The sequence below is a fragment of the Scardinius erythrophthalmus genome (genome assembly GCF_964197995.2).
Source record: "Scardinius erythrophthalmus genome assembly, chromosome: 24".
Taxonomy (NCBI): Eukaryota; Metazoa; Chordata; class Actinopteri; order Cypriniformes; family Leuciscidae; genus Scardinius; species Scardinius erythrophthalmus.
The window spans coordinates 9,456,765-9,472,833 of NC_138244.1; the positions used below are offsets into that span (position 1 = coordinate 9,456,765).

Consider the following 16,069-nt stretch of genomic DNA (forward strand, 5'->3'; position numbering starts at 1 on the left):
GGGCTGGGGTGAAACGTACATGCAGCAAAAATGTACAGAACACATCTGCTAAAGGGATCACCCAAAAATGAAAAGTCTGTCATCATTACTCACCTCATGTCGTTCCAATCTCTCCAATTACTTACATTCTTCCGTGGAACACAAAGGGAGATATTTTAAATCCTGATTTTCATGCAATTACTTTCAGTTTCAAACTTCAAAAGGGGCACAAGAGCATTATTAAAGTTGTCTAAATGACTCACTCTTATGAAGCCCTACGATTGCTAAGTGTGGTACAGTAAATAGACTGAACATCTTGAGATCCGCTTCACTTTCCGTGCTCTGTTTCTGAGGAAAGTACAAGTAGTGCTGTCTAATTGGTGAACTAATCATTCTTTTGAGTCAGATCTTTTCAATGAATCAGTTGATCCATTTGAATGATTCATTCACAAATCACACCGATCTGGACTTAAAGTGATAGTTCACTCAAAAAATTACATTTTGTCATTACTTACTCACCCTTAAGTTGCTCCAAAACTGTATGAGTTGCATCTGTTGAACCCAAAAGAAGATATTTTGAAGAATGTTGGTAACCGGACAGTTGACTTCCTAAGGAACACAATGGGGACTGGTTGTCAACATTCTTCAAAATATATTCTTTTGTGTTCAACAGAACAAAGAAACTCATACAGGTTTGGAACAACATGACAGTGAGTATTTGGTGTGAACCATCCCTTTAAGGATAACCTCTAAAATGCAGCTGAACTCAAAATCCTGAAGAGGGAGTTTTAGAAGACTTGAAATGATTGTTTAAAAGCTCTTAGATGTGTTATTGTGTTATATATGGTCATATCCTCTCTCTGAAGCAAGGTCGACCGGCCCATTTGCTCGCACCAGTGCAGTGAATACAAAATACACAACATTTGCTGACGGCTGAATTCTGACATAGAAAACCCACTTGCTTTAAGACAGGAGAAAAAAAAAAAAAAAACAGACAAAAACATCAATTCAATGTCATCCTCGCCACAACTCCAGCCCATCAATCAATACACACTACCTACATAACCTCCCGTACTTGGCCTTGGAGTTTGACTCCCGGGAAAGAAATCTCTATGCTGTGACATGGAAGATTTAGACAATGGAGAGCGAGGTAGCGCATCGAGCAGGGTTCTCTCGTCATTTAATCTGCCTTAGACACTAAACCAAATCCCCCTGGGAGAAATTGTACCTTGGGATGCAAAAAAAAAGAATAGAATTTGATAGATGGGTTGGATTATTGATAGCAGTCTCCAGCAGTTTAAGAAATGAATACTAATTCACGCCCAAGCTGGGTTTTACACTAATCTCTCTGATTTCAAAGTGTATAGCAAACGGTGCGAATCGCAGAACTGACGGATAAAGCTTGGGAATCACGGGGTGTTAGGGAAATGCTGTACACATTTGGGGTTGGGCAAAATTCACAATCGAAGAACTGGCTCCCTTGCAGTTCACGAGTTTGAATTTGAACTGGATTTGCCACATTTCAGAGGAAGTTGAATTGAATTTGAATTGGAATGACTGGAAGAAACATTTACTGAACTATAACTCAAAGAAACATATATATTATATATAATATATAAAGAGAGAGAATTAAAATTTCCTGATGATTTATTCACCCCCATGTCATCCAAGATGTCTTTCTTTCTTCAGTCGAAAATTAATTAAGGTTTTTGAGGAAAACATTCCATGATTTTTCTCCATATAGTGAACTTCAACGGGGACCAACAGGTTGAAGGTCCAAATTGCAGTTTCAATGCAGCTTCAAAGGGCTCTACACGATCCCAGCCGAGGAATAAGGGTCTCATCTAGCGAAAAAAACTGTCATTTTCGTAAAGAAATGAACATTTATATACTTTTTAACCACAAATGCTCGTCTTGCACTGTCTCTGCGATGCGCGTCCACGACTTCATGGATTACGTATTCACGTTGGAAAGGTCACGTGGAAAACGTAGGCAGAAAAGATAGGGTAAGACGAAAAACTCTCATTTTCTCCTTTAACTGCGAAATTATACGACATCGTTGTTTTACCTTTTTTTTGTAAAGGGCATTTGACTTAGTCTTTGCACATTCGCTTTGTAAATACTTGGTCAGTACTTCCACCTACGTCACACATGACCTTTCCAACGTGATTACGTAATGAGTGAAGTTGTGGAAACGCATCGCAGAGCTAGTGCAAAAAGAGCATTTGTGGTTAAAAAGTATATAAATGCTTATTTTTTTTAGAAAATGACCGATCGTTTGGCCAGATCAGACCCTTATTCCTCGGCTGGGATCGCGCTTTGAAGCTCCAATGAAACTGCAATTTGGACCTTCAACCCGTTGTTCCCCATTGAAGTCCTGGAATGTTTTCCTCAAAAAACATAATTTCTTTTCGAATGAAGAAAGAAAGACATGAATATCTTAGATGACATGGGGGCGAGTAAATAATCAGGAAATTTTAAATCTGGAGTGAACTAATCCTTTAAATTGATCAAAAGTTTCTATCCTTGTCACTTTTTGTGCTTTTCTAGTTGAAAATTACAGTTATATGAACCTTTTTGAACTTAAAATCCTTTCAAAAATTCTATTCAGATTCTAATTACCATTCAACTGCATTCAAATTCTATTTAGATTCAAAAATACAAAAAGCATTTTCAATTCAGTTCTGAATTACACCCAATCCTGGAAAATGTAATATATGTTACATCTCTAGAGCTCTACTTATTTATTTATTTTTATTCTGAAGTTTTGTTCATTAAATCTTCCTACAAAGGTGATTCTCAATGGAAAAGGACAAAGAGAGAGACTAGATTTACATCTCAAGGAAGTGGCTTTATTTTAACCATGATTAATCCCTGTTCATGCATCACTTTGTAGAAGCCACCCAAGAGACTCATGGGATATTACGACTGTCACACTCGAACAGTAAAATAAACAAGCCCTGAGTTGCACACGTTTCCAGAAATCCATCAGGGCACCCCATAAATACTACTGATATGAAACCCAGATTTCTTTTGGGGGCTTGACAAACAATGCCATTCATCAATTCCGTGACAACACAACCGGTTAAATAAATCTCAAAAATCTCGGCCGAGGCAATTGCACAAATCATTTACAATGCGGAGCTCGATCTTAATGCTGGACAATAAATGTATTGACATCTGCATTTTATGACTGACCTAAAAAAATAATAATAATAAAAACTCGATAAATGGATGTTCTACCTTTCTCGGCGGTTCCCATGCCGGGATGAGCGAGTAGAAAAGTTTGGAAGATGTACGGAGTGAGGAATGGAGCGTCTCCGCAGAAACATGAATCACGATGCATCATTCACCAACAAACAAATGTCATCTCTCCACCCAACCCGGCAGCTTCATCATGCTAAAGCTCCTGACAGCAAAGGAACATAAAATGAGCGGCCCAATTCGTCTCCCCAAGGCAACATCACTCCATCATTCCTCTACTACTTTTTTTTTTCTCCCTCCATCAAGTGCCTGGAAGAAAGCGAAGAAAAAGAAAAAAAATCCTTTGTTCACCTCAGGGAATAGGGGCAGGTACCTGAAGGTGCGAATGCGACGAAGGCTTTGTTTATATTCGGTTGTTAACAAGACAAACATTGGCGCTGTTTACGGCAACTTACTATTCTTACTTCCTGTGTCATTATTTGGTTTGACACTCTGGATCTGGAATAATCTAAATATAGTTCTGCACGTTCATTTTCAACACCATTTCTCCTACTCATGATCCGATTCACACGTAACACATACACGAAGATCCTGTCAAAATGTACTCTCCTTCATGTTGTTCCAAACCTGGTGGAATTTAAGAAAATAAAATATTTTTGAATAAGATATATTGAAGAATACTGCAACTGTTTATTTTAAAGCAGCGCTCCAAATGTACATGCTATGTAATTATTATAGTAATTGCAATAACTAGGTAATAACTAGGTACTAACCTTGAACCTACTAACGTTAACACATTTAGTTACCTTACTGTATATTACCCAGTGTTTTCTAAGGTAAGTACACTGTAAGTGCATGTACTGCAAAATAAAGTGCAATCTTGTTGTCTATACAATGGAAGTCAATGGGGTCCAAACAGCGTATGGAGCAAAAAAGATTTTTTTTATGCATTTGAAAGAAGTCTCTTATGACAACCAAGGCTGCATTTATTTGAGATATATATATATAATGTGAAATATTATTACTATTTAAAATAACTGATTTCTATTTAAATATATGTTACATTTATCTCTGTAATTGCAATTTGGTGATTATATATATATATATATATATATATATATATATATATATATATATATATATATATATATATATATATTTTTTTTTTTTTTTTTTTTTTAAGGATTCTTTGATGAACAGAAAGTTCAAAAGAACAAAATTGATTTGAAATAGAAATATTTTGTAACAAAGTAAAAGTCTTTACTGTCACTGTTTTGATCAATTTAAAGCATCCTTACTAAATTAGTTTCTTTAAAAAAAAATACAAAAATTGTCTTTTCATACAAAAATAACATCATACAGGTTTGGAATAGCATAAAGGTGAGTAAATGATGACATTTTGTACAAGTCTACAACCTCCTTTATACATTACATCTATGTATATAACAGCTCAGCAAAAGGGTCTTGTGTTAACGCAGGCCTCTAAGCTTCGGATCGGGCGTCCGGCCAACAGGAAGCTCTCCCAAAGGGTGACGGTGAGTGGGCGGCCATGCACTGCCTGCTTCGAAGGGACAAAATGGAGTTCGTCAGACATTGGATATAATTCAGTCATTACACGCACGGCCTCCAATTCATTCCACTTGGCTTTCAGAAAACCGTTGAACTTCACCTCGTGACCTAAAACATCAAGCAGAGCTAGAGCTTCACATTCTTGATCTTAAAAAGGGAAAGGAAAGATGAAAGTCTAGTCTGTATACATCGAGCTTAAGAGGAGATTTGGTTCATGAGAAGAAACATAATAAGAACACTGCAGTTTGAAGATGCTCTATGCACTATATGAGCTAGTGTCTTCAGAACAAGTAAGCACAGAACACAGTCAAAGATTGCCAGACTTCTGCTTTCAAGGTCAACCTGGTCAGCTCCTTCAGATCATACATTCACAAAGCATATGTTGGCTGTAGCCTCATTTATCACTTCCTTTTCCAATAAACATCAACTGGGAAGCAAAACATCCTGAACTGATCTGAATTAAGACAGTTTCATGGATTGCTCTGGCTATTCATTACAAATTAAAAAGTAGATCTTCTCTGCCAAGATTTTATTGACTTGTTACACATGATAATGAAGTCAAAAAGAAAACCGCCGGTACCTGTGGTACAAGACACAGATAATCGTTTTCCTCGGGTAGAGAGGACAGTTAATTATGAATGACAGCTATGACCTCAGAATATGCCGCATGGCTAATCTAGGCACGTTTGTTCAAGTCTATCCGCTTAAAATGGATCTCCTCGATATTATCCTGATGTAGATGCTTTCCTTTCCTGCAAGAATGTAATCCACACATCAATATGGTTGGCTTGTATGGTTGATTATATATATATATATATATATATATATATATTGTGATTGTGATTTTTTTTTTCACAAGGCAGAGCAACATAAGGCAGTAGGAAGCAGAGAAACACAAACAGTAGAGCGGTTATGCGGTTTTCTGGCAGGGATTTCAGCACCATGGACAGCTCCCAGAGAAAGGCCAAACTCTTCAGCCCTGAATCATATCATGTCTATTCTATGGCCTGTTCATAAAGCACTGTAGATGCACATATACCAGCTATACGAGTGAATGATATTTATAGACATTTAATTTGTTTTAATCTATACTAAACAATGTTACCATTAGCATAACTTGTCAATTTTACACACACATATATATATATATATATATATATATATATATATATATATATATATAAGGCTACAGTAAAACTTAACTAAATAAACGTATTTTTATGCTAAGACTATATACAATATAATATTACAAAAAGGGTTTTTCATAAGTCAAAAGTATGAATTTAATCCCTGTAATTTAACGAGAAAATCTGCTAGACAATGTGTATACGTTTACAGTCCAATATTAAAATACAATAAAAACAATATAACAACAAAAAAACTCATAACAGTATTTTTTTGTTGTTATATTGATTTTATTGTGTTTATTGTATTTAAACTGTTACAGGTGACGTAGTTACATTGTACTTACTCATAAGTACCGAGTATCGAGTACTTACCACAGAGTTGCGGTTAGGGTTTGGTTTAGGGTAGGGTTAGGGTTACTTGTAATTATGCATAATTGACTGTTATTACTATAGTAAGTACACGTAGTAGTAAAGTCTAACTACGTCACCTTAAAATAAAGTGTTACCTTATATATATGCACAAACGAGTCGGACCAATCAGCAAGCAAAGCAGCAACAGCCCGCATTCCTGCCTCCAGTGCACGACAGTGCTTTCTGCACTATAACCCTCATTCTGACCGAGTTTAAGCTGATAACCATCTGATTAACTGCTCATTTTGATTCGTAGCCTATACATCAATAATTGTAAATAATAAAATGAAGCAAATCATTCCTAAAAACGGATGTGGCATCACATTCAGACTGAATGAATGGAAGAATTAATGAATGAAAGAAAGATTCGACCGCAAAGGTGGAACACTGTGCAGTTGTCAATAGCGCACACATTTATCACACACTCACGCACGAGCGCGCGCGCGCACACACACACACACACACACACACACACGAGAGATATCAAGAGAGTGTGGAGGGGAGCTCACAGCCGGTGAGAGAACGCTTCTGTGGATACATGTATGAATATATACTGAAATACTGTTCAAGTTACCTTTTTTAATCACCACACTGTCCGTTGTATGTTAAGTGCCCTTAAATGTTAAGCCTACTGTAGGCTACATAAGGACGCTGTTGTTTTAAAATCACTTAGCGTTTATGGCAACCAGAAACATTTGGCGTCAGAAAGACGTCAAAGTGTCCAGTGATGCAAATATCAAAACATGAATGACTTACTTTCTCAATCGGTGAGGTTCAAATCACCGTTCCGTTCGCGTCCAAAGCACGAAAATCAATCCGCAATTCTCAAGGAATGTAGCGCGGTGCGAATGAAATGTTCTTCAGCGTGTACTTTGGACTATCCAAGCTATCCAAGAGCAGTTTTAAAAGCTTCTATGAGAAGAAATTCGCTCCAGTATATCCATTCGGTCTTCCTGTCAATGCCATCATATGGTCGAGTGCCTCTAGAGCAAATATCTCGATGCTTTCTTGCCCTGCATCATCAAAATCCGGTGTACCAAGTCTTTTCCTGCTGATAAATCAGTTAATTCGTCGTCTCCCTGGTTCTGCGTGTCATTCTTGGCGTTCAGCACCACAGATTTGGGGTTTCACATTCAGCCAATACGCATAGATGGGTTTTATCCCTGAGATGGACCATTCCCTGCATCTTCTTCATCTCAATCTTCAGCAGCCCATAAACGCAGACAGCTGATGTTCTTATTCCACAGTCATGGTTTTAAAACGGAACTTTTCTTCCCCCTTTACGCAGCCGATCTGATTAGATTTCTACTCACAGCCCAGTGCGGATTTCAAGATGCTTATTTCCTTGAAATGTGATTATGTCTTGCGAGAGAAAGCCTCGTGCTATATTCGTGCATCACATCATATCCAAGAAACTCAGCATCATCTGGAAAGGAAAAAAAGGACACAATCTTCCGAGTTTCTTTTTCTCTTCAGAAAAGTGGATGAAAATGCGCCAAATGTGAGTCAAATCATCCCTTTCTTAGTTAGTTGATCGGTTAATATAGCCTACAGTCGTAGTTCCTTTTCAGATGCGCATAAACTTGTCAGAGGCGAGGTATTCATCAAAAGCTACATCCCACCAGATACTCAATACAGTTCAACTCCGACGAAAAGCAATCCACTGACGCGACGAAAATCCACGCGAATGGTGCTGCGCTCCGCGCCGAGCCGTATTACGATCGGAGAGCAGCTACAAGTGAGTCACTCCGCGAGCAGGAACATCTAAAGAGGCGAGACTCGTCGAATACGTCGAGATCTCTTCGGTGAATGAAGTTCTAGTGTGAAGTACTAGTGTGCTACCCAGACGTGTCCAATGACGCGCGGCTCTCGGTGGGCATCGGCTCAGCGCACTCCGCTGGTGACACCAAGAATCTTCTAACGCGTATTGATGTAGCCCTCAGCACAAAGTCTCACTCTTCTGACTGTCCTCACTGGCGTCTTCTTGGATGCGTAAAAGTCAATGGTCCTATAATCTTTTTCCATCTTACGAATGATTGGTCGAGTGCAATAACCCTGAACGCTATAGATTATATGATGAGGGGGTGTGCGCGCGTTCGGACAGGTCTGTATAGAGCCTGTTTGACGCACACATGTGCGTGTGTGATTGTGTATAGCCTAAGTGTGAGTGTTTGATGCGCTGCTTCTTCCTGTCTAGTGCAGAAGGGACACGACTGCCATCTACCGACTCTCCGTCCCCTGTCTAGACGCTGCACTCTGCCTTACGACCACTTGAGCATAAAGAAAAAAAGAAAAAAGGAAACCTGGTGCGTGAAAGCAAGCATGTAATTTTCAAACCGCAGATCATAAGCGCGTTCTAGTGACCAGCACACGCCTCCGACGGTTATGAAGTCAGTAATATATGCTGTACGCATGGCAAACCATATAGAAGGATTTCCAATCTCAAAAATAGCTAAAGACGAAGAACGTTAATTTGGACATAGGTGGGAGTGCACTGTAAAAAAGAAAGAAAGAAAGAAAGAAAGAAAGAAAGAAAGAAAGAAAGAAAGAAAGAAAGAAAGAAAGAAAGAAATATCTTAATTTTTTTAGTAACATCAAAGTGCATCCAAAGTGACAGCCAGCGCTTTTCGACCCCTTTGAATTCATTTATTTTTGGAGAAAAAGAAGTATAGCTCTCAAAACTCATTCAACAGGGTAGAAATGACAGAAACTATATGAAATAAGATGTTATAATGGCAAATATAAAAATAACAAAATACTGCATAAATCTTATTTTTTGTCATTATAACATAATATATGTGTGTACTGTATATATATATATATATATATATATATATATATATATATATATATATATATGTATGTGTGTGTGTGTGTGTGTGTGTGTGTGTGTGTGTGTGTGTGTGTGTATGTGTGTATTTATGGGAAAAAAATTGATTTATGCATTTATTTATTTATTTATTTATTTTCCATTATAACAAAATAGCAATTTTTAAATTACAACAATTTGCACATGGAGCCGCACTGAGTTGCCCATATATCTGGGACTGAACCCTAAAGGATCTTAAAAGATAAAAATAACAAAAGAAACTTGGTTAATAATTCGAATCTAAAATCATTGTAAGGGTCACCAGCTGGAGTGCCCTTGAGAGCCACCGGAGGGCACTCCACATCAGACTATTGTCATTCCCTCACAAACTACATTTCCCATAACTCACTGCCTGGACTCTTCATCCATTATCACATTCACCTGTGTCTCATTATCTTGTTTAGCTCACCCCATATAAGTCTGGTTTTCGACTACGATTGTGGATTACCCGTTCAATAAAACTGCATTTGGATCCGCAACCTTCGTGTCTCCGAGCAGTTCGTGACAATCATATTGAGATATATTTAATACATCTTGAATCAGAGGCACGCAAACTTTGGAAAAAGAATAATTTTGGCAAGTAGGTATATTCTATGCAACTGTTTTGATGAAGGGAAATGTTTATTTGTTCTTCAGACTCCCTCTTTAAAAGAAAAAAATATCAGCTGTGTGCAAAGTGACCGACATTTGTTTTTTGACCTCAGAAAATGTGTACAAATTACTCATGGAGCCAGATTGCGATCCCATATCTTTGGAATTGAATCATCTAAAAAATAATGACAGACAAAAGGAAAGTTTGTTAAGAACCAGAATATAAAAGGACAGATAATCCTCTTGAGTTACAGTCATGCAAACTTGGGGGATTTTTTTTTTTTTTTGAAAAGTTTAATAAAATAATACAAAATCAATCTTTTTTTTCTCTTTTGCTTAAGATCAAAAACTGTAATGTAGTGATTCGTCTTAAAAATGGCTGTGCTAGTGAAAGGCTTAGTACTCATTAGTAAGGGTTTTCTTTAAATACCTATGAAGAAAATGAATGGGGAAAATGCTCCATAAAAAAATGGCCGTTGTGCTCTTTTGCTAGTTGGCATCATCCTAAAATGCATTTTATAGGACACACCAAAATTTGAATACACCCCAATGATATTTTGGTCTGTTTCCCCAGAAGAGAAAGAAAGTCCATTTTAAATGCATATATCTGCTTTTAGGAGCATATACAGGTGACGTCAACGCTAATAATCAAAAACTTAAGTCATTTTCAAACATATATCATCCTCAGACCGTAGGCTGAACGTCTAAGCATAAGGCACACAAAATGGGAAACACTTCGGGAGCGGTGTGTGTCGCGTTTTTAACGGTCCGCCTGGAAACAAAGCCACAATGAAGCCAAACCCCCTCATGGAAAAATAAACTGTTAGACAATGAGCGCTTATCAGGATCAATATGAAGTTCACAGGACCATTTTTGCAGAAAAATTGCACGCCGGTCTGATATTGTGGGGACATCGACCTTACATTTTCACACCCCTAAACTGTGACTGGTTGCTTCCGCCGGTCTGAAGGCCTGGCTACGCAAGACTAGAGTACATCATGATTTGCATGTAAATAAAAAAAAAGACTTCCTTCCAAACTTTTTGTGAGTGAAATTTTAAGATCTGTTTTCTCATTCCTTTAGCGGAACATGCTTGTCAGCATCCCGTCACGTCCTCACGCTTCACGGACATCTCGCCTGTCCACCTGTCCGTCAAACGCAGCCAAATCAGCTAAATATGGGTGAAGATCAGCTCCTCCTCTCCTGCTGTCTGATTGAGTCATTCTAATTGTTTGACATTAAAGGGCAGGTGCGTTCCTTTGACTGACAGTCCGCTTTCCATCGCTATTCACACAAGCAAACGCATATGAGGCCCATTTAACAATGGCTTTAACATCATCTAATGACATTTCTCAATGCATCTCTAAAACATAAATACATTATCTGACAGTTCCTGGTTGAATTATATGCCCACAGCAACATGATGGCAAGGTAGCCTTGTTATGACAGCCTTATCTAATGGTCCAGATTTAAAGCTTTCATTTTACAGCCCTCCAATGATTCTCCTGCGACCACTACGTTTCACTTAGGATGTTATTTGCTCTGTGGGAACCATCTGAATGACCATAACATCTATCTTAATGCAACCAGTCATTTTTCCACAGGGACACCAGAGGAAGAGGTGATTGACGGAACATTTCTATAGCAAAGTGCTTTCAATTTACTCCGAAACAGGTTGAGCTTAGAGAAGAAGCTGAATTAAATTAAAGCATGCCGTTACCTCTCACTGGACGTATGGTAAAGAAGACGGGATGTCAATGCTTGTCCTTTATGCATGTTAACATACAACAAGACCTTAGGTATGTTGCATCCACTATCACATAAAACATAGATTTTCTGGAGGAAAAAAAAAATAGTGGTTCTGTTTGCTAGCACATTGCTACACAGTTTCTGGAGTTTTTAAGGTGGTTGATGGAACTATTCTGCATAGAATATTTTACAAAAAGATGCTCAATTCCAGTGCCAATTTCACTGTCTTGGCTGCAGAATGCACTCTAATAATTAAAATGAAATAATTCAGTATTAAATAACAGCTACTAAGTGGTAAATTCATTCATTTCACGTTTACAAAAATACCATAAAATTAAAATACTCATTGTCAGATGCACAACTAATCTACAATGATTTACTTAGCTAGTGTTTGATTCACTTAAAAAGAACAGGCTCATAAGAATCATTCGCTCGGGAATCGATTGGACTGCACTGGTCGCATTGTATGTGATTGAGTCACTAAAAAGAGTCAGTTCATAAGAGTCATTAGTTTGGGAATGCAATCTAATAATTCAAATAAAATAAAAATGTGGTAAGGTATTAAATCCATTCATTTAGCATTCACAATAATACTACAAAATTCACAATGTTATTTTTAGCTAGCCTACACACTGTCAGATGGACAATTAGTCCACAAAAGTACTTGAATCACTAAAAAGAATTGGTTCATAAGAGTCATTTGGGAAACTGTTGGCACTGTTTGTCGGTAGAATCGGCACATAAGAGTCATTTGTTTGGGAATCAATCTAAACACTCTGTACTTTGTTTTGCACTTTAGATTCACTTGCTGTGTTGCTGAATATTAGTAGTTTTAGTGTTGTTTTGATCATGCACTAACAAGTAATGTAACTGAATGGATCTTTTTCAGAGAGAATGATGCTGCATTTTCTCAATAATTAAAGTGTGGTCAGTGGTCACATTTACCTTTGCTCGGTGGAATCTTGTGGGTGAAATTCGGTCATTTTAATAGGAATTGTCAAGATTGGGAGTTTCGCAAAAAAACTCCCCATGTCCTTGTTCCTTGTTCAAGTTAGTCACACAAATTTGATGAACAGAAAGCTGCTTAGTTGGCTTGACCTCTTTTTGAGCGATGCTACATACAACTGATGATTTCCTGTGACATTTTGCTGAAATTTTGCTGTGAACATTACCGCACCTTTAAGCAGCATCTTTTATTATTATTATTATCATCATTAAGGTAACACTTTACAATAAGGTTTCATTTGTTAACAATATTAACTACATTAGTTTGCATGGGCTAAGAATGAACAATACTTTTACAGCATTTATTAATCCTGGATAATGTTAATTTCAACATTTACAAATACGTTATTGAAATCAGAAGTATTTGTTAACATTAGTTAATGCACTGTGAACATGTACAAACAGTAGTATTTTAACTAATGTTATCAAGGATTAATAAATGATGAGTTCAGATGCAAAAGCCTCTAAGTGCCATCTGAAATTTTCTTCTAGAATGATCATTTTTATCAAGCTCGTATATTTAAGTTGTATAATTTCACTTAAATGGCAATGCAAATTACCTATTAAAGGAGAACTCCGGTCAATTTTAACATTGAGCTCATTTTTTTTGTACATTTGGAGTGCTGTCAATACAGAGAACAACGACAAAAATCGGTGTTGCCTACACCGAGTTATTCTATTTTTAAAATTTGCACCCTGTTGACTTCAATGGGGCAAGTACTAAACCTGCTTTTAGCCTCTTAACATCCTTGATGTGTCATTACAAGTGCACAGAAAAAGTGAGTGATTCCTTTAGAGTGATCACGGGTGAATCTGACTGCAGTAGATGTGAAAGATATGAATAAAAGTGATGTTATTTAAGCCAGCGCAAATACCTGTGTTTACATCCTGTTTTTCGGTTGAAGTCCATAGTAATCGATTGCCGAGTTCACGCGCATGATCATAGGTAACTAAACCTATGCGTGTGAACTCGACAATCGACTACTTTGGACTTCAACCGAAAAACAGGATGTAAACACAGGTATTTGCGCTGGCTGAAATAACATCATTTTTATACATATCTTTCACATCTACTGCAGTCAGATTCACTCGTGTTCACTCTGAAGGAATCACTCACATTGGCTGTTCACTTGTAATGACACATCAAGGATGTTAAGAGGCTAAAAGCAGGTTTATAACTTGCCCCATTGAAGTCAACAGGGTGCAAATTTTAAAAAGAGGATAACATGGTGTAGGCAACACCGATTTTTGTCATTGTTCTCTGTATTGACAGCACTCCAAATGTACAAAAAAATGAGCTCAATGTTAAAATTGACCGGAGTTCTCCTTTAATACATTAACTAATGTTAACAAATGAGACCTTATTGTAAAGTTTCACCTTCTTTTTTATGTATATGTAAAGCTCTAGACTTTTTGTTATATTACCCTGTCAAAAACGACCGCTGCAATATTTGCTACAGTCCTCCATGTACCTCTTAAGAAGTTAGAGTTACCATGTTATTCTACATTTTAAATGAACCTGTTCTCAGTTCAAATCCCTAAGTCGGAGCAACTCACAAAAAAAACAAAATGACTGCAAAAACAACTCATCGTGAGTTTAATGCGAAGAGAAAACCTCCAAATAAAACACACCCTGAGACTTCCAGCAACGCAGCCTGCAAAAAAAACACAACAAACTTTCTATTTGTCCTGGCTGATGTTGCTGCGTCCTTCAGGAAAAGACCAAAGAGTACAGTTGACTCTGGACGTGAGAGAATAAATCTTTGTCGCCCTTCAGTCCGTGCGTCCTCTCCATCTTATGGGACTTTACAACTAAAGGAGGGTCAAACATCACAGCAAAACAATCACTATGCAGCATAACACATCGAGCACAGGGTAGGGGGTCAATATCACAGACCCTGCAGGACACCTCATTGTTAGGACCTTGTCATTGCCTGACCGTTGAAACATCTGGTTGCGTTTTACATGCAGCAGACTAATCTTTTGTACTTACACCACAAACAGAAAACACAGATATGATCTAACACAGTTTGAAGAGGAGAGCAGCTGTGTTTTTTTCTGTCCTGGGGTGAAAAAGCGGCTTGCAGCTGAATTAAACATGTGAGAGAAGTGGGATAATGCAATATCCATGTTGCATGCGTCAAAACGGATACATTTCCTTTATATTGCAAGCACCACTGATACGAAGCTACTGTCATCATTCTCGAAGGTTGCAAGAACAGATCATCATGAGACTTGCCAAAGCAGACAGCTTCATTTGGCATAAAAGCATCACCATATAGAATTCCAATGCACATCATTCCACATGCTATTCCACACATCCTTGTGTGTTTATCAAATGTTTTATCGAAATATTATATTCTTTTCAAACTTCAGCCAATGCACACCATCATCAGTTACTTATTCTTAGCTATAATTAGTATACAAAAATTTAATATACAATATGAGAGAAAAGCATCTTAGACTTTACAAAGTATTTTATTTGATTCAACAGAATTTATTACACCAACTTTTAGCCTTTTTTTACTGAAACTGCATCTGAATTGGTATTTAGATATATTTGCAGACCGTTTATTGCAGCTCAGAGGTGGCATGAATGCATTTACACTGATTACCATTAAATAATGGCATGAGATTAATGAGTTTTAAATGGGTATTAAAGGGATAGTTCCCCCAAAAATGAAAATTCTGTCATCAGTTACTCGCCCTCATGTCGTTTCAAACTTGTATGACTTTCTTTCTTCTGTGAAACATAAAAGAAGATAATTTGAGAAACGTCTCAGCATTTTTTATTCAAGTCAATGTTACCAACATTCTTCAAAATAACTTTTTTTTATGTTTCACAAAAGAAAGAAAGTCATACAAGTTTGAAACAACGTGAGGGTGAGTAAATGATGACAAAATTTCCACTTTTGGGTGAACTAACCCTTTAATGGTTTTATATTTTAATGTCTCGGTTACTGACGTAACCCTTGTTTCCTTTCTGTCAGTCGCATTCGAAGTATGACCCCTTATGCCATCACTCAACACAACGTCGAACGTGACTGGCAGAAAGGGAACATATTGGTTACTTATGCAACCCTCTTTGCCTGATGGAGGGAACGGAGACGTTATGTTGAGTGACGACATTAGGGGTCAAACTTGGGAGCCCCAATGTCAACATAATGTTAATCATGACTGACAAAAAGGGAACGAAATGATACTCTACAATACATCTAAAAAACTTAAATTGCCAGTAGGTGGTGTTAAATGTCTAAATGGGTAAGTCATTGAGTCATTCATTCATTTATTCGATCAAATGGCTGATTCATTCAGGAAGTAAATGGCTCTCTTTATGAATAGGCCATTGAATCATTGGTTCACCCATTTTGTTGAAAACGAAATTATGCTATTAATAATGCTATTCGGGACAAAAACAGCACTCGTGGGATTTTGCACTAATTACTCGTGTGATATTGCTTAATCACATGATATAAATATGAGACAAAAACTCATACAGGGTCATTTTTGCCACTGCCATCATGCAGTGAGTTGTTCATGTTCGTCAACAATTGACTATATGAAA

The 16,069-nt window shown here is 37.4% G+C and overlaps 1 protein-coding gene across 1 annotated transcript in view; it reads right to left on the reverse strand.

Moving 5' to 3' along the window:
* lrrc4ca (leucine rich repeat containing 4C-a) overlaps nt 1-7,223 on the reverse strand; it is a 71,684-nt gene extending 64,461 nt beyond the window's left edge. The window contains exon 1 of the mRNA XM_081355323.1: nt 7,047-7,223. The gene's annotated coding sequence lies outside the window, so the exon portion shown is untranslated. The remainder of the gene's footprint in view (nt 1-7,046) is intronic.
* Nucleotides 7,224-16,069: the final 8,846 nt, after the last annotated feature.